Source organism: Strix aluco, chromosome W, assembly GCF_031877795.1.
Source record: "Strix aluco isolate bStrAlu1 chromosome W, bStrAlu1.hap1, whole genome shotgun sequence".
NCBI classification, from domain to species: Eukaryota; Metazoa; Chordata; class Aves; order Strigiformes; family Strigidae; genus Strix; species Strix aluco.
In genome coordinates, this window is record NC_133970.1 from 48,834,476 (window position 1) to 48,857,279 (window position 22,804).

At 39.9% G+C, this 22,804-nt stretch overlaps 1 protein-coding gene across 46 annotated transcripts in view; it reads right to left on the minus strand.

Annotated features, from left to right (window-relative positions):
• LOC141917561 (erbin-like) overlaps positions 1–22,804 on the minus strand; it is a 149,086-nt gene that overhangs the window by 103,419 nt on the left and 22,863 nt on the right. For 32 of the 46 annotated variants that reach the window (XR_012621344.1, XR_012621334.1, XR_012621332.1 and 29 more), the window contains one exon: positions 7,663–7,719. The exons of 3 other annotated variants lie outside the window; for them this stretch is intronic. The gene's annotated coding sequence lies outside the window, so the exon portion shown is untranslated. Of the gene's footprint in view, positions 1–7,662; positions 7,720–9,498; positions 9,544–9,811; positions 9,888–22,804 lie in introns of all 46 variants that reach the window. 11 more of the 46 variants (XR_012621329.1, XR_012621325.1, XR_012621341.1 and 8 more) reach the window with 3 other exon arrangements.

Consider the following 22,804-nt stretch of genomic DNA (forward strand, 5'->3'; position numbering starts at 1 on the left):
CAAAATGTTAATGCAACCAGTATTGTTTATCACAATGCTACTGCGTGGTGTAATTATACTGCACTTAACACTTCACGATCCTCTGTTGCTCCTCTCGTGCTACCTCCTGGTGTGTTTTTAATCTGTGGAGATCGTGCCTGAGGAGGCGTTCCATCTAAACTGAATGGAGGCCCGTGTAGCCTCAGACACCTCACGTTACTAACACCAAACATATCAATGATTTTGACCATGACTTGAAAGCATAAGCGAGTCCAGAGGACTGTTCATCAGTTTAGCAGTTCCTGTCGCGATAACATTGAATTTTGGAATCCAGGAGAAATCATACCGGCCTCCGTGTTAGCACCAGGAGTTGGTGTTGCAAATGCTTTAACTACTTAAAATAAATTAGGGTGTTGGCTTAGCAAACAAACTAATGCTACTTCTTTAGCTTTAAGTGGTCTTTTAACTGATGCTGATAGTGTCAGACATGCTACGTTACAAAATAGAGCTGCGATTGATTTGTTGCTTCTAGCGCAAGGACATGGTTGTGCTGAATTTGGAGGAATGTGCTGTATGAATCTATCCGATCATTCAGAATCTATCTTTAAAAGCATTCAGCAATTGAAGGATGGAGTCAAACGCTTAACAGAAGATGATGGCTTGGACTGGCTGACAAGGATGGTTAAAGGTTGGGGATTATCTGGTTGGTTGAAAACATTAATCAAAACTGTAGGGGTAGTCCTTTTGATTGTAGTGACTGTGCTCTTAATGTCACCTTGCCTTATTGGCCTTCTGCAAAGGGCCCTGCAGAGGACTGTCGGTGCAATGTTTTTAGCACAGGACCACAGGGGGGTCTGGATCACTCAAAACCAAAAAGGGGGATTTGTGGAATGGCTGGAAAACAACGGACATGTTGTGAGCGATCCAGACCAAGGGGCCTCACTGTACCAGCAAGCTGCAGCTGTGTTCAAGGACATAAGCAAGGCCGAGACGGCCTGAGAAACTACATTCCTGGCCAAAAGATAAAGAAGTCGGACTGTTCAAAACAGGGGGTCTACCTGGGGGGAGAGCAGCGCGTGGACACCACACCGGGACCAATCATAGAGGGCAGAAGGGCACGTGAACAAGTAGCTTTAGCATATTAGCAAGAAGATAGTGGCGCGTGAAGCTTGTGGTAGTGTATAAATTGCTGTGTAGCCTTTAATAAAGTGGCATCAACTTGATCACATTGATTGTCTAAGTTGTGTCTGGGACTTCTGCGTCGGCACTCCTCTGTTACAAGCAGTGGTTGACACTTACTAAAAAATAGTGAAGTAACAACTGGAGAATACCGTGTAATTAATACAGTATCCAGACAAAATTATTGGAGAACCTAGGGCAAAGTAAGGACTATAATTCTACCAGATTTACACTGTAACAACAGTGGACTGTATCTATAAGTGTTGAACCATCTTCACTGGATAAAATACAAATCACTGGAAGCAGAAAGCAAAGCATCAGTTTGAAAGACCATGATCAATGAAAGAAAGCGAGATCAACAGCAAGCTTGGATACACACTAAATATTAATCCAGAAGAGAGCGCATTGTCCAGTGAGACATCACTCTTTCCTGGAACTCTTTGATGATTCCCTGCACACTCCCATTATCCAAGTATCTGGCAGCCCAACAGCACCCACAGATCTGCTAGAACGCTGTGGGAGAGAGCAATTCGGCATTGGCCTGTCAGCCCTGCACAGCCCCTGAGAAGCAGCCAGGCTTTGATGAGAAACAGGCCTTGGGCGAAAGATCAGAAACTGCCGAGTTGTGCCAAGGGGGCAGGGAAAAACAACGGCCAGCTGCAACACTGAGCTGTGGGAAAGTGCTGAGCTGTGAGAAGTTACCGCCGCGTGAACAGCGCGTGAACGAGAGGGTGATTGGTCTGCACAGCCGAGTTAGAGGGGTCTGATGCTGGTAGGAGAAAAGGTTGATAGATGTCTAATTGCTGATTTGCTAATGATGAAGTAAGAGCTTTGGTGAGAGCAGAAGTATGTACTTATTGTAAGGAGAGAAAAAGAGAATAAAGAAAGAAGATGGCCCCTGTCCTGCAGAAAGAAAGAAGAACACTCTGACTCGTTATTTTGGCTGCTACAGAACCCCACAGGACATTTTTGTTTGACCACATGTCTAGCTATGTTTTGATGAACATTAAAAAACAACAACACAAAATCCCCCCACACACCCCCCCCAAGTATCCCATTTCTTTGAAAATTCTGAACTCACACTTGTTACAAGTAGAACCTAAATTCATATTAATTTTGTTCCTAATCTCTGTTAATTTGCTCTAAATGTAATAGTTTCACTGTACCATTAGTCCCTTAAATTTCCTGTCTGATGCTAACAGGATGGAACTGCTCATACTCCAAGCTGGTGAAAGCACTTTCAAAAGGGTGTTTACCAGTTTATCAGTGGCAGAGCTGAAAATGAAACCAGCTATCAGATGCTTATACAGAAAGGCAAGAACAATTAGGCACAAAAATATCTGGTCAGGTTCTTTTTAGCCCACTCCACTATCTACAAACAAGTTCAGGATTATGGAGCTAAGTATGTGTAAACACAGGAAATTCAAAGATGGGGGAAGGGGGGAATGACAGGACACATGTAACCTAACGAACACCAAGAGGTTTATTTGGCCAACTGACAGAAGCTCCAACATACTCCTGTTCAAACAGAAAATTATGAAGAAAAAAAATAGTTGTTTATTAACAATCTTATTTAATCCACTAAAAAAAACCCAAAATAATTGTTTACTACCTCTACATTAAAAAAAATAATAAGAAATGAAGCTTCCAGTAGTGGAAATAAAAAAAAAAAAAAAAACCAACACCCAAACAAGCAAAAAAAAGGAACCAGTCTGTCTTTAAAGATGTTAAACGTTTTTCCACTTCCTAAAGCAGCACCACACACCACAGAAGGTACCCAGATACAGGCTATTTGGCTGGCTGTTAAAAGAGGCTATATTGTGATAACTCCCAGCACATTTTATATGAATCTCTTCCAGCTAACAACAGCACTAGTCCTCATGAATTTGGGGAAACTGTAAGCATCTTAGTACTTTAAATAACACAAAACATCCTTGGCTCTTACAGGAAAGAACACACACAGTTTTTACAAATTCTTCACAAATATCTTGTTCTCTTTAGGAGAGGAAAGTATGACTCAAACCCGATAGCCCCTGACAAGGAGCTGAAACATTTAAAGACTGCCTCTTTGTAGTGGCACTAGCATTCTGGTTGTGGCGTCAAAACCTCATTTGGTGACAATGCCAAGTTAAGGTATTTTTACCTCCTCCTCCCTCCCATCCAAGCTATTTCTTTCTGTCTCTTCTAGGGAAGAAAAAAAAAAAAAGCAAAATTGGATTGGTTATGTCATTCATTTCACTGAATGAGACTGGCAAACACTCAGGTCAGTACAAAACAATGAACCACAGTGCTGTACTCTGAGGAAGAGAACAAGCAGTAGGAAATAAAAGTGGTTTTTGGAACCATTTCACCATTTTTATGTAAAGCTATAGTCTGAGTCTCCCCATTCCTGATATGAAAACAATGTTCAACTGCATCCATGCCCGCATATCCTCACACAGGCAGGGAACACCAAAAACTGTTACAATGCACTTGCTCACATACAGCATTCAGAGCAAATGAAATAAAAGGCATTACTCATTAAACAACAATAGGGAAAGGTAATAACAGGAGAAGGAACATGTTAGTAAATAACCAATTATTAAATGCAAAAATATGAAGGATGCTTACTACAATTTTTGAGAACATAAAGGGAAGAGAGAGGACAGATATCAGTTTTGCTTTTACCAATTTAACAGTCACTTAAGATACAAGCAAAACCAGTGATACTCCTAGCTCACTGAAATAAAAAAGCTGGTAACAAAACTGTACTGGGTGTGGCTGAGCCAGAATTGGTTTTCCCCTGTAGCAGCCCCCATGGTGCTGTGTTTGATGCTGGGAGCTGGCAGGGTGTTGATAGCACCCTGGTGGTGTGGCTACTGCTGAGTGGTGCTTACACAGCACCAAGGCTCTTTCCGACATTTCCCCCCCACAGTGGGACGGGGTGGGCAAGATCTTGGGAGGGGACACAACCAGGACAGCTGACCCCAACTGACCAAAGGGATATTCCAGACCATCTGACGGCTGCTCAGTATAAAGCTGGGAGAAAGGAGGAAGGGGGGGGGGTCACCCTTGGTCCTCCGAGGCAACCCCTCCGCGTATGGGAGCCCTGCTTCCTGAGAAGGCCCGACATCGCCTGTTCATGGGAAGTAGAGAATAAATCTGTTTGCTTTTTTTTGCTTCCGCACGCGGACCTTTGCTTCGCTTTGCTTATATTAAAACTGCTGTTGTTTTACCCACAAGGGTTGTTTTGTTTTCCTATCTTATTTTCTTTCCCCTCTTTGCCCTGTTGAGAAAAAAAGGGGAAGGGGGGGAAGTGATAGAGCGACTTGGTGGGTACCTGGCATTTAGCCAAGGTCAAACCACCACAAAAACTCAAAGCTTCTCTTGGAGTTAACTACTTTCCAAGTTCTCAATGTCTATATACTTAAAAAAAAAAAAAAAAAAAACCCACACCACAAAAAAACACACACAAACAAAACACACCCACCACCCACCTCCAAGGGCCAAGGCAGCAAGATAATTTCAGGTAACTTCCCGAAGATGCCAGGTGTGAATTCTGGAGACATTTACTGAAATAATCTGATTCTTGTATTCTATGAAGTAAATTCTAATCAGATTTCTATTTACTATTTCCATTTGGTTTGGTTTAAAATATTCAGACATCCTTTATACAATTAAGATATGAAGTTCTGGATCAAACTATTTTATAAAACCTCTTTACTTATTTATAATGGTGTTGATGGTATCAATAACATTTTCTTGGTTCAACAGCAGCATTTCCTGCTTTATTGAAACTAGAGACTAACCAGATATTTGTTGCAACAGTTATTTTCCAGCTTAAAAATTTATCTAAATTGACTACACTAAAACCAACCTGAAAAGTTATTATGACAAGTAAAACCTAGCATAAGTTAGCAAAAAACCTCTTGTCAAATAACTGCACAATAAGATATCCTACACCTTTAACTGAAATGCAATAATATTCAATAGTCTGTTATATTCCTAGACTGAGGCATCATTAAGGCACAGGTATACAGGAATACACATCTGTAATTTAAGGCAAGATCTATTGCAGAAACACCTTTAACAAAAAAGAGGACAAGGAAAATTATAGATTAAGTTTACAGTAAAAAAAAATTAGAATATGTTCAGATATCCAAACAATTGTAATTTTGGCTTTTTTAATATTTATATTGACAGTTTATATTAACACTACATAATAAACTCCCTACCCCCCATCACTACACAATTGCAGCCCAGGTAGTTGCAACTTATTTCTCACATTTCCTTTTGCTCTGTTTTTAATGCAGCTCTAGAAACTAACTTCCATTTGGACAGCCAAACTATTCAAGTAAGTGCTACTGTAACATTTCATCTGAAGAATGATCTCTAGTTGTATACCATTAACAATGCTGCTGAGATTAGTATTAGATCTGAGCTTCATTTCTGATGTTTGACTTGACTGCATATTCTTTGGGGGTAACTATTTGCAGTGTTACTAAGAAAACATTAGGAGGAATAAATTGATTTTTAAAACCACTGTGCTTGAGTCTCACTTGTTTCTCCTCCCCAAATCAAAAAAGCTATATAAATTTGAAGATATCTACTATGACAATCTGAAATTTAAAGGAAATCATAGGAGCCCCTCAAACTTTCATGGAATATCCAAAAAACTGAGATTTTTTTTAAAAAGCCATGACACAGATGTTTCAGTATTTCAACACTGATGTTTTCAAATGGCTACAGAATTCCTTTACATTATAGAACTGCCATGTTTGGGGTTTTGCGTTTGTCACTTTTGAATTAATACACAGCTGGGAATATGAAATATTTATCCCAGTAGTATACTGAATTGAACTCCATCCCCCACTATCCACCATATCTTTTTTTTAAAAAAAAAAAAAACAAAAAACAAGAACACAAACAAGCAAACCATGCAGTACAAATAATCACTGCTACTGTACAGCTAGTAATCACAGCTATTTGGTACAGCTACCTGTACCAAACTACTTCAGAACCACTTTGCTTTGAATTCACTAGTTCCTACATTAAATAACTCCATTTTCTTTCATTGTTTGTTTCTATGGATCTTTTTCACAGCAACAAGACAAGGTCCTGACTTTCTAGAGAAAGAAAACAGTGAAAATTAAATACACAGAGCAACCAGACTAAAAGATAGTAAGCCTCTAGAAGAGGTATAAAACCTCTTATACTTCTGGTTTAGTCCTTTGAGGGATTATGTCTGGATCTACTGTATAAGCGCTTCGTATCAAAATGTCAACATCTATTCAAGCAGAAAGGGAGATACTGTCTTAATTCCTTCAGTTATAACAACATAGTCAGAAGAGATGAACCAGCACAGGGGAAGGGAAGAGGCCATGCTAGTCATTTGTCCATAGGAAGCCACAAACCTTATGGAGCAGTAAGCACAGCTGAGGCAGTGCAGCAACAGCACAGTTTCTTAGCTCAGCAGAGTGCTAAAGCACACAAAGCTTACAGCCTTGCAGACTACACAAAAGGCTGGAAAAAAGTGAGCACGTGCACATGCTTCTATCGCCTTAAGTTATATGCTGTTTGTAGCAATGCCAAATAAAATATGCAGAACATTTTTTATATTTTAAACTATTTTATAGTAAGTCTCAAAATTACAGTCACTGAAGTGTCAATATTTATTAGCATTTCCACAGTCTGAGCAGTATTAATAAAATTGGAGCAGATGGAAGCCGCTCTCATATGTTGTTGGAGCTTTTTGGGGGGCAGGGACATACACACACAGACACAACAATTCCTCCACAGAAATTCATACAGAAGTTCTGAAGACAAAATATTATATTGGGCATTCTTTTTATTCATGAGAAATACTTGCCTCTAGAAATGCTTACAATATGAGATGAAAGCAACTTAGTGCCACCTGCACTGCCATCATTTAATAAAGAAAAAGGTTGATTCTGAACATGTGTTGCTTTAAACATTATTTGGCTTCTTGCTACTTTTGATCTTCTTAAATATCCTCTCTAGCTAAATAATATTAAATACACAATATGATGTTCACATGGGCTTTAGATCAGCAAACCAGAAAGAAGAACAGTAAGAGGCCCAACAAGCATACAAAGCATTTTTTTTTAAGCATCTTTTACCCAAGTTTTTTAAAACATGCTTATACTGCTTTTTAAAATAACTTTTTTTAGTCCTTAGGAAAGATAAAATGCTAGAGCTCCACAAGTCAAAACATTTAATAATAGGTATTAAGCTTTAAAACAGACACTTATTTTCCTGCAACTTAGCTTCCCATATATTCCCCTTTCTATATATGCACACAATTAAATGTAAATACATATTATTCCCTTGGCTCTTCAACAGATATTTATAACTAAAACAGTTGCCTTCAGAAGAACATGAGATGATGCAGAGTAAAATTCAAGTGCTTTGGAGGTGATTATTACAACATATGAATAAAGAAAAGAATTTATATTTTAATATATTGTACAGCTGGTTCAGAGGAAATAAAAATAGTGTACTTACCACTGTGTTACTTTTTTCTCCCTACTGCTTCTTCCCTGAGCTTTCAAAACCAACATTCTGTTTAAGACAAAGGTACAAAAATTTTAGTCAACCCTATCCCTACTAGATAAGAATAAACTGATATTTTATTGTATTGAATATTTATTTTGCTTTTAGAGTTTCGGGGTTTGGGTTTTTGGGTTTTTTTGTTTGTTTGTTGTTTTTTACTTCATCACACCCACATGTTGCGTATCAACTTTTATTAGACATTGAAACACTTTAGGGAGGGACATATCTAATTTTATTTGCACAATACTTAAGAAATATGGCACCATGTCTTATAGGGACCATGGGAGTGTATAAAATGCTGGTGACACCGAACACAAACACTTCTGTAAGCAAGGAGTGATTGGCTAAATATTGTATTAAGCAGATGATGACTCACTAACACAGATAGCCTGTTAACTTAGTATGAGGAAGACAGACATCATCTAGATACTAAAGTGAATATGACTACCAAGCATGAGAAAAAGAGAAGCACCAGGAATAAGAAACTTTGGTAAAGATTTTGGGCACAATATTTAACTGTATACTGAATTTTCCAACAAAAACTTGTGAAACTTAATCAAACTAGTCCCAGGATGGGTCATTCATTTGAATGACCCAAAGATTTTCACAGAGTGTACACTCCTGTCCTAAAATACAAATGACCTGAGATTCAAGTCCTCTTGGACAACCTTTAAGTGTAGGTTTCCAGCATCCCAGATGAATAACCTACTATTTCTACCCCATTATTTAGAACTATAAAGGTGGTATATTTCCCTCTATTTAAAACCTACTCAGGTATACTCTGAATATACTTCCTGTATCAGGCAGACTTTGTCATTTATGTCACAGCTTATGCACAAAATTGGATCCTAGAGCTGTTTCAGCTTATTAAAATAGAGAAGGCTGAGGATACATGCTTACAGCAGAAACTTAGGCATAGACAGAATTCAGACTGCAAACTTTATAGACTCTATGAATGCTCATTGCACTCTAAATGCATGAATTTGTCTTCTGCTTGTGGCCTTTTATTGTTACTGGCTAGTCCAGGAGATTCTGCATCACAGTTTGAACTGCTAAACATCTGAGGCTATATATTTGAATTTATCAAATTAAGCATAAAATATATTGGACTCAATTGTTAGAACAAATAACCACCTAGTAGTTAGTTGTCTGAAATTAGGTTAGAAAATAGGTATTAGGAACTTGATGAATCTTTTAAATATCCCATATTTCAGAAACACAATTTTATAGCATAATAGAGATTTCAAACTAAAATTGTTTAAAAAATAGCAACTGTTTGCTGTTAGCTTCCGCTATAATTGTATACTTAATTATAGATCTCACTAGGATATTTAAATTCCCAAGTTCTCTTTCCTTCCAGGGCAGAGGTGAGCAGTGCTAATTGAGCAACACTGAAATCTATCTTCATATGTCATTTTCCCCCCACATACATGTACAGGCATAACTTTTCAATTAACGACTGCTATTATGAACCTTTTACTTCCTTCTACATTTATTTTGTTCTTCACTGCTTTACAAAGTTGAATGAGGAGACATCACTGACCAGTTTGATTACAGATACAATTAGCAATCTGAGAACTTACTTGCGAAATTGCTAAACGTTCATAGCTACAAATGAAGATATCCTCTGCTGTGCTTAAACATACAAAATGATACAAAAAATATTAGGGTGTTATTGCTTGTTTGGGTGGGTTTAAAGAAAAAAAGTAGTCAAATATCTTTTATAGCTTCAACTGTCAATTTTTGTGCACATCAATTCACTGTCATAAGAGTGCATTATTAACTCACCCCATATGCCCATTATGAAAATCAATTCCTGAATGTCAGTGTTCTCTATAAACAAAGAAACCAAGATGAATAATAAGCTTCTATATTCAAAACAGGAATTAGATAGTAGAGCAAGAACAAAGCAGAGAGATGATTTTTTTATAAATGCACTGATTTGAAGCAGGGATATACTCTCAAGGCAAGTGTCCTGTATTAAAACCTTTTAGCAAACCGTGAACAACAGAACAGGTATCTTAGTGGAAGCTGAAATTTCCTGTCTGAACAGATATTAAATGCATAACTAATAGCAACAGTGTGGTGGTGCAATTCTTACCCCTCCCCGCCCCTCCTTGTTGGGCTGCTTGGTGCTAGGTGCGATTCCACCCACATCCCCGGAGCTATACACCAATCTGTGGAGATAAGGACTGACAATGTTAACGAGCCTGGCTCCTGCCCCTCCTGATTGCTCGGAAATGGTTAAAATGGCCCATCAACTCCTAAGGGCCTGGCACACCTGTGCCTGGGATGTGGTCAAATGAGAACAATAACAGAGTCGCACATTAATCAAATTCTTGTGTAACTGCTGGAAGGCACCAGAAGGCATTTGACAAAAGTCAATTATCTTGGACCCTATAAATGGCGACCACCAGGGAGACCCTTTGAGCTCTCCTGGATCGCAGCGGGCCTGTGACCAGCATCTCCCCTGAGCTGGGACGCCTCTCAGGTACCAAACCCTTAAGGTGTCGTCTGCTCCAGACGGAAGGCCAGGGCGAAGTCCCCTGCTCGAGTCTCAATTATCGCCCGTTGAGGAATGTCAAGGCATTGGGAGTATTTGCTCTAAACTCGAGAGGGAAATTTTCTTTGAGCTAGCTTCTCCTTTACCCGTTCTTTCTCTGCTTATTGGTGTGTGGGTACGTACTTCATTCTACTGGATCCAGATACTTTCGTTTCTGTGTGTGTGTTTGTCCGTTTTGTGATAGACAGTAAACTGTTTGTTCATCAAATTCCATTGAAGATACTGGGAGCTCGTGACATGTTATTCCATAAACTATGTAGGCCTAAGCTTAATCTTAACTATTACACTGTGTAACGACTAACTGACTGCAAGTGCTTATCTAAGTTGAAATGCTGAAGCAAGGACTCCTATTGTGCAAAAGACTGAAAAGAGGGAGAAAGGAAAGAAGGACAAAGGGGTAGAAGGGGTAGTGTCTGTACTCTGTAAGATATAAACAAAAGCTTTGTGAGCCACTCTCAGGAAAGCAGGAAATACGAGAAGCTGGTGACGTGAGGAAGACCCGGATGGAGCGACCCCCTAGCTGCAAAGTGCGCAGACGCAGGGTACACCTCTCAGAGAGACCCGATAACGGAAGGCGGAGGATATAAAAAAGACGGACCCTCGGGAAGTGAGTGCGCGCCGTTGGTGGAGCAGGGACTCCCCGGCCGCCCAGCGCTGTTTTGCTTGTTGCCGCTTGCTAAGTAAACAATTGAAATTTTGATTGGCTCTGACTCACATCAGTTTGAGAAATCTACTTATAACACGTTTTGTGTATGCGCATGTATACGTGTATAAATTAAGGTACTGTTAAGTAAGTTGGTGTGAATCTTGGCATCCTAGAATCTGTAAATAAGTCACTTTTCTTTCAACATTTCTGAATTATTTTGTAATAATAAATTGGTGTTAGTTATTAATAAATCTAGATTTCCTGCTAAACCATCACTGTGTTAATACTTTCATCCGCGACAAACAGCTACTGATTGTGACTAAGCATATACAACATCATAGCAAAATGTATTTGTACTCTATTACACTTCACACAGGCATGTGCCATCTGCCACTGAGGTATGCTCCATTTCTCTGTGACATTATCACATTACTCTTGAAAAGACTAATGCTGCTGCTTAATCTTGTGGTTTGAGCCAATTTATAAACATTAAGCCTTGGTTTACTGTCAGACCTCTTTACTACCTGCCTGAGAATCAATAATAAGTAAGAGAGCAGATTGTTACTTTTTACCATATAATTTAAAGCTACCCAAACCCCCATTGCAAAGCTAATTTACATTCTGCAAATACTGTTCTAGAAGCAATTTGGTTTATGGATGCAATGGAACTATACAATCCCCTTGGATTTTTACTATGTAACAGGATTATAATCCTCTTCTAACACACAAAAACAATCCAGGACCATGAGCCACCTGAACTAAAAAGGCAAACAGTTCATTATGGTAATAAAGATTTCTATCATTTGAAATCACAAAGCTGCAACGTAATTAATTCCCAGCTTGCAAGAAAATTTAAGGAAATTAATATGCTGAATTCAACTGATTGGAAAAAGGTCCTAGTTTTTTCTGGAAAAAAATAAAAATGAAAAAACCCAAACAAAACAAGCCACCACACAGCACTAAACCACTCTGCAGATTGAACTTGGAAGTAACCAACACAGAGATAGCTTTTGAATCTGAAAAAAAACAAAACACAATTGTTATTTAAAATCGTGGTTAGAAGATGGCAGTGTCCAGAAAACAAAAGGATACAGGTTTGCTGTATCAGTAGTGAGATTAATGGACTAATTCCAATCTAGATATCAGCTTTCATTTTGGTACCATTAAGTGATCAGAACTGAGACAGACTGATAATATCATGGATAAAATCATTCAACACAGCTTTGACATGCTCCAAGACTAAGCACATAGTCCAGTTTTCTCATAAAACTATATAGATCTAGAAATGAACATATTTGAAGTTATCAGTAGTCTGGTGTTCACACCAATGAGAGACTGGGCTGAGAATAAATGCTAACTGCATGATCTATAAAAATAAAGACCAGAATAAGCACTAGCAGTGCTTTTAGCTATTAGCACTCCAGTTAAAAAGAAAGTTTCAACAGCTTCAACTAGACCTGGCAGGCTAGTATCTAAACCAAAAATAGGAAACACGAAGACAGAGCTTAACCAATTTATCTAACACCCACTAGTTTAAGACTAATGAGTCTTAAACTTAATTCTTGCTAGATGTAAAGATGCCTGGGTAATCACTCCCAACAGAAACCACATCTCTACTCAATCAGTTATTGCTTGCTTTAAATGCACATTTAAAGAAAAGTACAGCCAACATGCTTCAAAATGAGGGAAAATTAAAGGAGGAGCAGTTACTCTCAAAGTTTTCTCTTAGAGAGGTATAGGAATAAAAAGGAAAGTAAGGAAAGTCATATTAATAAAGGGAAAATAAAAACTTGGCTGGTTTGCTAACATGCCTTCTTATCAGTCCAAGGTTTCTCAGACAACTCTACAGGTGATCCTTCCAATGATGGTGTCCTCAATAAAGGTGAGAGCCCTGAAAGAGTAATCTCTCTTGCTTCCTCATCCATTCCATCACAATTCCTTGTGCTGGTGGCTAACCCATTCCTCTCCCCTTCTGCTTGTTCCTCTTTCAAGTATGTTTTTTCCCACCCCAAGTTGCTTCCCTTCCATCTCACAGGAAAGCTCTGGATGATAAGCACCTCTGGGAATTGCCTACTTAAATTCAGTGCATATAAAACCAGAACTTGATCTCAACCACTACCACCAACTGTTCTTATCACATGCTTGGATTTTTTTATTACTTCTGTGTAAAACACTAGCATCCTGCCTGTTACTCTGACCCACAACTCTCCTCAGTTGTTTCTCCCTTGAGTTCCTGTAGTCACACTTCCCCCCTGCCGCAAACACCCAAACCAAAACCTTAACCACACAAACTTGCTCCACTTACTACAAAAATAATTTCTAGGACTGTGGTGGGTTGACCCTGGCTGGCCGCCAGGTGCCCACTAAGCTGCTCTATCACTCCCCCTCCTCAGCTGGACAGGGGATAGAAAAATATAACAAAAGGTTTGTGGGTCGAGCTAAGGACAGGGAGAGATCACTCAGCAATTACCGTCAAAGGCAAAACAGACTCGACTTGGGGAAATTAGTTTAATTTATTGCCAATCAAATCAGAGTAGGATAATGAGAAAATAAAAACTAAATCTTAAAACACCTTCCCCCCACCCCTCCCTTCTTCCTAGGCTCAGCTTTGCTCCCAATTTCTCTACTTTCTCCCCCCCAGCAGCACAGGGGGGCAGGGGATGGGGGTTGTGCTCAGTTCATCACCCGTTGTCTCTGCCGCTCCTTCCTCCTCACCCTCTTCCCCTGCTCCAGCGTGGGGTCCCTCCCATGGAGACAGTCCTCCACAAACTTCTCCAACGTGGGTCCTTCCCACGGGCTGCGGTTCTTCATGAACTGCTCCGGCGTGGGTCCTCTGCACAGGGTGCAGTCAGTCCTTCAGGGACAGACTGCTCCAGCGTGGGTCCCCCACGGGGTCACAGCCTCCTTCGGGCATCCCCCTGCTCCGGCGTGGGGTCCCCCCCAGGCTGCAGGTGGATTCTGCTCCCCCGGTGACCTCCCTGGGTGCGGGGCACAGCTGCCTCACCAAGGGCTGCCCCACGGGCTGCCGGGGAATCTCTGCTCCGGTGCCTGGAGCACCTCCTGCCCCTCCTTCTGCCCTGCCCTGGGTGCCTGCAGGGTTGTTGCTCTCACACATTCTCACTCCTCTCTCCAGCTGCAGTTGCTGTTGCACAGTAACTTTTTCCCCCTTCTTAAATGTGTTATCACAGAGGCACTACCACCATCACTGAGCAGTTTTTTCTCCTTCTCAAATATGTTCTCCCAGAGGCGCTACCACCATCACTGATTGGCTTGACCTTGGCAGGTCTGTCTATCCATCTAGGTCATTTTATCCTGTCCTGGAGGACATACAATCTCTTGTCTATCCCACACTTGCATTGAATCATGATAGGTAATTCCTGTTTGTTTACTAAAACTCCTTTGGGTTACATCATCACAAAGGGTGATCATACTGTTTGGGAAAAAATTGTTTTTACCCATCCTGCTTTGAAACACATTAAAATGCATTACACACATTACATTTGTGCTAACATATGCATAAAAAAACCCCAGCACAGTTACAGTGGTACAAGCATTTAGGCTTTTTAACTAGAACATTTAAGGCAGAGATATTTATCTGGTCTGTTTCTTTATTATCCCAAATAGTAGCAAGCAAAAATACAAATAAAGTTTAATAAGAACATAAAATTCAAGAGAAGAAATACACTATGTCCTGACTGTATTACCATATAACAGGGAAATGAACAAACTGTGGGAATCAGTCTGCAATTCTACCTTGATATGTGCTGTGAGCAATGACATAAGGCAGTGGTCAAAGAAATTGCTTGACATCTGAAAGGTGGTACTTTTTTTTCCCCCCCTTGTGCTCTGATTAGCTCAAGTCACAGCTGTAGAAACTACCTTTGTTTTTTCAGAGAGTTTTTCCTCTGGATTAAACATGAACACATTTATAACTGAATACAGATATATAATACGTCTGGAATATTTTTTATTTGAAGTCTGTATTTTAGCAAAAAAGTTAGGGAAGGAATGAAGGACCATCAGCTGCCATATAAGTATCTAGACTGAGCAAGAGAATGGCTTGAGTTCTAAATAGCCTGGTAGCAGCAAAAAGACCACAAGAGGCTTCTTCATCTAGCCAAGGATGAGAGGTAGATCAAGCAGTTTCATATCCTCAAATAGCAACAGTAACATGCAAAAGATGAGCAGTACTCCTTTCACACATATGCAACTAGTTCAAGGGGGAGAGGAGGGGAGCATGAGAAGAAAACACTTCACAAGGAAAAAAAGTGAATCCTCTAACCTAAAAACACATTGAAACAAATTAGTTATAGGATTATAGTGAGTAATCAAGAAATTTAAAAAGTGAGCCACTTGTCCGCTGAAGAAGCCTACAAAGGAGTCAGATTTTTAAGTTTGTTCATCAAGTCCTTCTGGATTTTCTCAGTTACAAAAGCTTCCTATTTTGCCAAGTAACTGAAACATCTGTTAAGCATATCAAAAACAAAGGGTTGTTTATTTTATCTCATTCTCAAGCACCTTAGTGGCCCTAACATTAGCTTCCAATATATTTTGGGTGGACCTCCTGCATCCTTCACTTTCTGTAGTCTTTAGCTTCTAACCCATAATTCATTGCTGTAGCTTTTTTCCTCCATTTAACTAATGGATGGATACTTTTCACTACTATGACATTACCCTTGTTTAGATTTGATGTTTTCTAAGCATCTAGTAAAACATCTTTAACTGATTTCCCTTTAAAACCAGAGTAAAAACCAAATGTCTATACGGGTGATTTGGCTGAATGTCTTCCAAGTGGTCTTTTTAAAAAGGAACAAATAAATGCTGCTGATTAAAATTTATTTTTATTACATACAATCAAAATCAATTCAGTCATTTATACTTTATCAAACACAATGAGGTTTTAAATATGCAATTAGTTACTTGGCACCTTTCAATATCAGGTGTTATTCCAAATCCTTCTACAATGACTTTAAGAATATTGTATCCATCATCTTTTTTAATGAACATTAGCAGTATGAGACCACCTGCACATAAAAATTAAGTTTTCTGTATGTGACTGCAATTTGATGGTCCATAGGAAGCTATTTATGCTGTGGCTTACCAGAGAGAAAACTGATTAACAGTTAAAACTAAGTAAAGTTATTTTAATCAAAATAGCACTATATTTTTCCCTCACTTTGTCCTTCCTAAAATACAGGCAGTTATTTTAACAAACACATCACTCTTCCTACCAAGGGCCAGTGATATTAAAACAGACCAAGCATAAGCTTTTTATCCACCCCCCCACCCCCCCCAACAGGAGTACCTAACACTTCTTACTTTATAAAAATCCTTAGAATTATTCATCAGTCCTTGATGACCTGTACTTTCAATATCTTGTTTTTGTATTAGAATAAAGTTTTTCTTTCTGCACGTTTTATTTACTATTCTATTTGCCTCTCCTCTGTAACTGATATTCACTTCAAGTTAGTATCTTCAGAAAAAAAAAAAAGTCATCTCTTTTTGCCCTAAAACCAAACTACTGTTTCATAACAGGAAAACCCATACCTTCTGCAATGCTTATGTAGCCAGCTAGCTCACTTCTATCATCATCTGCCTTTGTCCTCACTGGCAGGAATAATGTCAGAAGATCACCTGGACCTCTGGAAATGCAGTTCACCTGCCTTTTGCCCATTTATACATTACAGTCTTCCAACTGTCTTGGTGCAAAAATCACTCAAAGAGTTTATCTGTCTTGGCTAAAGATGTTTACGAATGTGAAATCTGCAGGATGACAATTTGATGGCAATTGGATGTTCCTAAATACACAGAACTCTTCCCATACTACCCTTTCCCTAGAAATCAAAGCCTTCATTCTTCCTGCTTTCTGGGTACAAAGCTTCTTTGGCCTGAACTAGCTTCAAACTAACCAGCTGCATTTTCCACTCTTGTTCAGTGATAGCTAATCTTTCTCATACTGATAGGGAGTTTTAGAATACATCAGTCTGTGCAGCTGTCTACACCATTGTTGTATGGCCCTCCAGACATTGTAACAATACTGAAAGAAATCGGTACTTCATATAAATTTGTACAATTAAATTTGTAAACTTGTACGATTTCATATAAAAGAACATATTTTGGCAGAACAACAACCTATGGCACATCCATTACAGCCCCCCCCATGGCTGCTTATGACATCATTGGAAGTAAAGCATTTTACTAGGTAGTGTGAAAGATGAAAAGCCAGGCCTGCAAGAAACAAGGACTGAGAGAAACAGCCTGAGAAAGAGATAAAGGATAGCGGGGAGAGTGGGGGCCCTCTGAGCTAAGGAATGCCTCAAACACTCACAAGACAAAACTCTGAGTCCCAGGGTGGATGGTGTGGAGGTCGAAGCTGATAAGGCTGCCCCAATAACACAAGATGCAGCTGGAGGAGGGAGCCCTGTGGAGACAGGACGGCTCTGCTCTGGGGCACCTGGCCAAAACTTCAAGGGCCATCTGTCCGGTGAATGACCTTTGCTTCATTATCCACAAAATGCATATTAAAGTTAACACCCCTCAGTATGCTAATGAAGGCTGACATGATCATGCTAATTACATCATCCCATGAAACTCCTGAGCCCTCCCCATACATGGGATATGTAGGTATGTGGGTCGACCTGGGGGACGGACCCAAGGAAAGTGGGTATAAATTGAGGGGGGGCAAAGGGGGAGGCCTGGAGAGTGCAGTGAAGTGAAAAAGGCAGATGCCTCCTGGAACCCTCGCTGGCGGGATCGATGCAGAAACCCAGACTGGTGATCTCTATTCCTCTATTCTCTCTATCTCCCTCCTTCCCGTTTCCCATTAAGCAATGCAAGGCATATTGTATTGCTTGCCACAACTCGCTATATACTTAGCCAATTATCGTGTGTTCAATTAGTACATTGTGGGTAGTTAATAAATGTTTGGACTTGGAGACTTGTCTCACCGTTGTCCACTCCGTTAGGGATTTACAAATCTGAGTCACTCGTCTCCGTCATCTGAGCAGGATGTGACAGGTAGGCATTTCTGCCTCATCATCCTTTCTTCCAATTAGCAGGAAAACATACTTTCATATTATAATGGATACAATTACATCATTAAGAAAAAAATCCATGAAAAAAAATAAATAAAAGAAGGACATAGTCAATTAGGTCCATGAGTGACAGAGAATTAAGTCTTAACTAATTTATACAAGCAAACTTCCTCTTGAAAGTTATCTTTGAAAGTCTTGGACAATGCAGTTTGCTCCAAGAATGCCTGTGCTTCTTAATACCTAGCCTTTGCAAAGAATCAAACAAATTTGCCTAGATGCATTCAGGATGAACACTGTTTTCCTTAGACTATCCAATTCTGGCCATGTGACAACCAGGAAACTTATCACACAAGCCAACCCTCCAATAACCTAATCTTGTTTTAGACAGACTCCATCAGCAGTATGCACATTTTAAGTGACAAACTAAAGTAACATTCAGCAGATCAATCTAAAATATTTTAGTGTTGAGTGCCCATGGGCCTAAAACCATTTCACCTATCAAGATAGTTTGTCCATACCTCTTATGCACTACAGGGAACACCAGGCTGATGGAATGACACGTCCCCAACATACATTACCAAAATTAAAAAGTCATCTTGTGCTGACTGGATTAACCTCCATAGCTGAACCACCTGAGATACATTTGAGCAGGCACTTCATGCCACAACTTGTCAATATGTGTTGGGTTTTTGTGTGTGGCGGGGTTTTGGTAGCAGAGGAGGGGGCTACAGCAGTGGCCCCTGTCAGAAGCTGCTCGAAGCTCCCCCGGCTCCGATTTGGACCCACCTCTGGGCAAGGCCGAGCCAATTAGCGACGGTGGCTGCGCCTCTGCGGTACCGTATTTAAGAAGGGGAACCTGGGAGGAGTTGTGAGGAGAACATCTGTGTGAGCACTGAGGTCAGTGGAAGGAAGGAGGAGGGGGGAAGGTGCGCCAGAGCAGAGACCCCCCCCAGCCCGTGGGGAGAGGACAGGCTGTGCCCCTGCACCCATGGAGGTCACCGGGGGAGCAGATGCCCACCTGCAGCCCGGGGAGGGCCCCATGCCGGAGCAGGGGGCTGCACCCAGAGAAGGCCGGGACTCTGAGGGGACCCCATGCTTGGGTGGTCTGTCGTTGGGGGGGCTGCACCCCACAGGAGGGCCCCACACTGAAGCAGTTCAGGAAGAGCTGCAACCTGTGGGAAGGACTCATGGGGACATTGGTTGTCCCCGAGCAGAATGATGAAGTACCAGGTGGTCCTGTCTGAACAAGATGATGTGGTTTTAAAAACAATTAACCTGGTAAACCCTGGAGTTTTTCTAAGTTCTACACAGGAAGAAGGGCAGCTGGAGCATGACTGCCTGACTACCACTGAACATGTGTACTCCAGTCAAGAGGATTTGAAGGACACACCTCTGGAAGATCCCGACTGGCAGTTATACACAGACAGCAGCAGCTTTGTGGAACATGGAGTTCGATACTCTGGATATGCCGTAACAACAGACAACTCCATCATAGAGGCAAATGCGTTGTCTGGCACCACTTCAGCTCAAAAGGCAGAACTCATTGATTTAACCCAAGCTCTTGAATTAAGTGAAAAGAAGAAAGTAAATATCTGGACTGACTCACAGTATGCTTTTGGGGTAGTACATGTCTATGGAGTCTTGTGGAAAGAACGAGGATTATTGTCCTCCCAGAGATCAAATATTAAACATCAGGATGAAATTTTGCAATTATTGCAAGCAGTTCAGAAACCAACTCAGGTGGCAATCATGCACTGTAAAGCACATCAGGTTGGGAATACAAAAGAAATTGGAGGAAATAACTTAGCAGATAGGGCTGCCACAAAAGTAGCAAAAGAAATAACATTACAAATGGCATTGATTCCAACCAAAAGTGTAGTTCTCCCAAGGGAGAAACCTAAATATTCAGAAGAAGATGATAAATTGGGGCAATTAATGAATGCTAGGAAAAATTTAGCTGGATGGTGGGTGACATCTAATGGACAAGTAATAGTACCACCTCTTCTAATAAGAGAAATAATTCAGGTAAAACATCAGCAATGTCATTGGGGTGTAAGAGGCTTTGGTAACCCTTTTACAAAGACAAGTAGTATCAGTTAAGATGCCAGGAATTGCCAAAACGATAACTGCAAAATGCAAAGTGTGCTTGAAAAATAATCCAGTAGTGAAGAAAAGGGTTCAAATGGGTAAACTCAAATCTGGAACAGAACCAGGAGACTATTGGCAAGTACACTTTTCAGAGTTGCCTAGACAAAATGGGTATCGATACATTCTGGCGGGGGTTGATACTTCTACAGGATGGCCAGAAGCTTTTCCCTGTCATACCACTCAGGCAAAGAAAGTGGTGAAATGGTTACTATGAGAAATAATCCCAAGATCTGGAGTCCCTACTGGGATCTCTTCAGATAGAGGCCCACACTTTGTTGCTGAAGTAGTACAAAGTGTCTGTAAAACTCTGGGAATTGCTTGGGATTTACATACACCATGGAGGCCACAATCCAGCAGAAAGGTAGAAAGAATGAATCAGACCCTAAAATGGCAAATTAGCAAAATATGTCAAGAAACTAATTTAAAGTGGCCTCAGACACTTCTATTGGCATTGTCGTGAATCAGGGTATAACCAGAAAGTGGCACATCAGTTAGTCCTTATGAATTACTATATAGGAAACCATATGAGTCTCCGGAACCAAATCCAAATGCGCATGCAAAAAGGAAACAAGATGTATATAATTTACTCTCCTTAGGAAAAACCCTGACTGCAATCCGAAATGCAGTAGTGTGGAACTGACCTCTATCCCTGGAAAATCCAGTACATGACCTTCAACCTGGAGACTACGTTTATGTGAAGACATGGACTTCTGAACCCTTACAAGAATGCTAGAAAGGACCCTTTCAAATACTGCTGACTACTTTCACAGCTATCAAAATTGCAGAATCAGATGCGTGGATACACTATACTTGAGTGAAGAAGGTGTCCCCTTCCTGGAAGATCTTCAGTAGGGATCCGGGAACTTCAAAATTGACTCTAAAATATGTCTAACTTTATATATTAATCAGAAATTGTTTTAGATTTGATTTTAACCTGGAAACTGATGCTAGTGGAATTCTGGTTTGCGGTAACAATCAAAAGACAAAAATGCGACTGAGAATTATGAGGAAATGTTAGACTTGAAGGTGAAGAACAGAAAGCATGTAGAAACAGAACAGCTAACATACCTCCCAAAGGAAACACCGAATGAAAATTTGATGTTCGGATTAATTAAGGAATTTGCTGAACATAACACAAATTACTGCTTGTTTACCAATACCAAGAGCAGTAGATGAATCTGTTCCATGGGGAATTTTAAAAATTAATTTGACCAATTTAAGACACAAAAATGAGAGTACTCATTGCAAACAAAAAACGTGTTGTTCAGTAGTATGAACAAGTAAAAATTATCAAGAAACAATAGAAGTCCCCAGGAAATAAAGCAGATTATGAAAAATTGTTAAATTGTGTTTTCACAAAAACAGGAAGATATTAAACTGTTGAGTGGTGTTCTTATGATGAACAAATTGGAAACAATGTAAGTATAAACATCACGGAATGGAAGTGTGACCAAACCAATCAGACTACACAAGAGTAGGAGGTGCAATAGGATTCTATATGGCCCATGACTATATTCTCTCAGTTTCAGTATATGGCTAGAACTCCTTGGTGTTTTACTTGGGATGGGACAGTTTTTGCAGCCTTTCCATCAGTAAATGATAAAGGAAGCACACTGAGAGGAAAGGAAAATTTAGTGTCTTGGTGGAAATGTGAGGAAGTACATAAGTACAGCAATGTAGACCTAATAATTCAGAGAATTCCTGCTTTGGCTGCTGCCTTAAGACATAGGTGTCTTTGCCGAGAACTTAAAAAAAAATGGTCTTATTTTAACCAAAACATATATACCCAGAAGAGGAACAATATTTAGCTGTAGAAGATCTGCAATTCAGAGTCCAGGACGTTTAGTTTGGGCAATGAGTGATGGAACCTGGACAATGCATCTGCCCTTGGATGGAAAAAAAAACAAAACAAAACAAAACCAGATTACTTTAGATATGCCAACGTTGTGCCCAATTTGGGAAGAAAAAAAAAAAAAAATCTTCCTTTAAAGGATCCTTAGAAAAATTAAAATTAAAACGGGTTAAAAGACCAGAGATAGATAACACATAGAATGAACCCTTGACAGGAATAAAAATTGGTTGGGCTCTAGAATCCCTTTTGAATCCCACAGCATCATATAGAAACAGGGAATGGTTGTATCAACTAACTGGACAGGTAGAAAAACTGGCTAATGTCACAAAGAAAGGATTCAAGGAATTAAATTTTCAATTGCAGGCAACCTCAAGGATGACTTTGCAAAACAGAATGGCACTAGACATGCTCCTGCTTAAAGAGCATGGAGTTTGTGGATACCTCAAAGATAGAGTAGATCACTGCTGCATACATATCCCAAATGTGACACAAGATGTGCAACATGACCTAGAATTACTAGGAAAAATTGAAGGAGATACTGAGAAAGTCTAAGAAGATATGTCAGAAGATTGGATAGACAAAATTTTTAGTGGATTGAGTTGGAATTTAAGTTCATGGATAAGGTCATTAATTGGCATGTTATTTAACCTGCTGGTTGTTTTCTTGATCATAACATTGATTTATTCCTACTTTAAAAAAAAAAAAAAGCTAATTACCAGCAAAATTGCATTCAATCGCATGATCATAAGAGAAATCCCAAGACTCCCACCAGCATACAGTGAGACAGGAATGTAATAGGCTTTGATATGAAAGTATTGAAATGATTTTCAAAGCTTTCAAAGGGGGGAAAT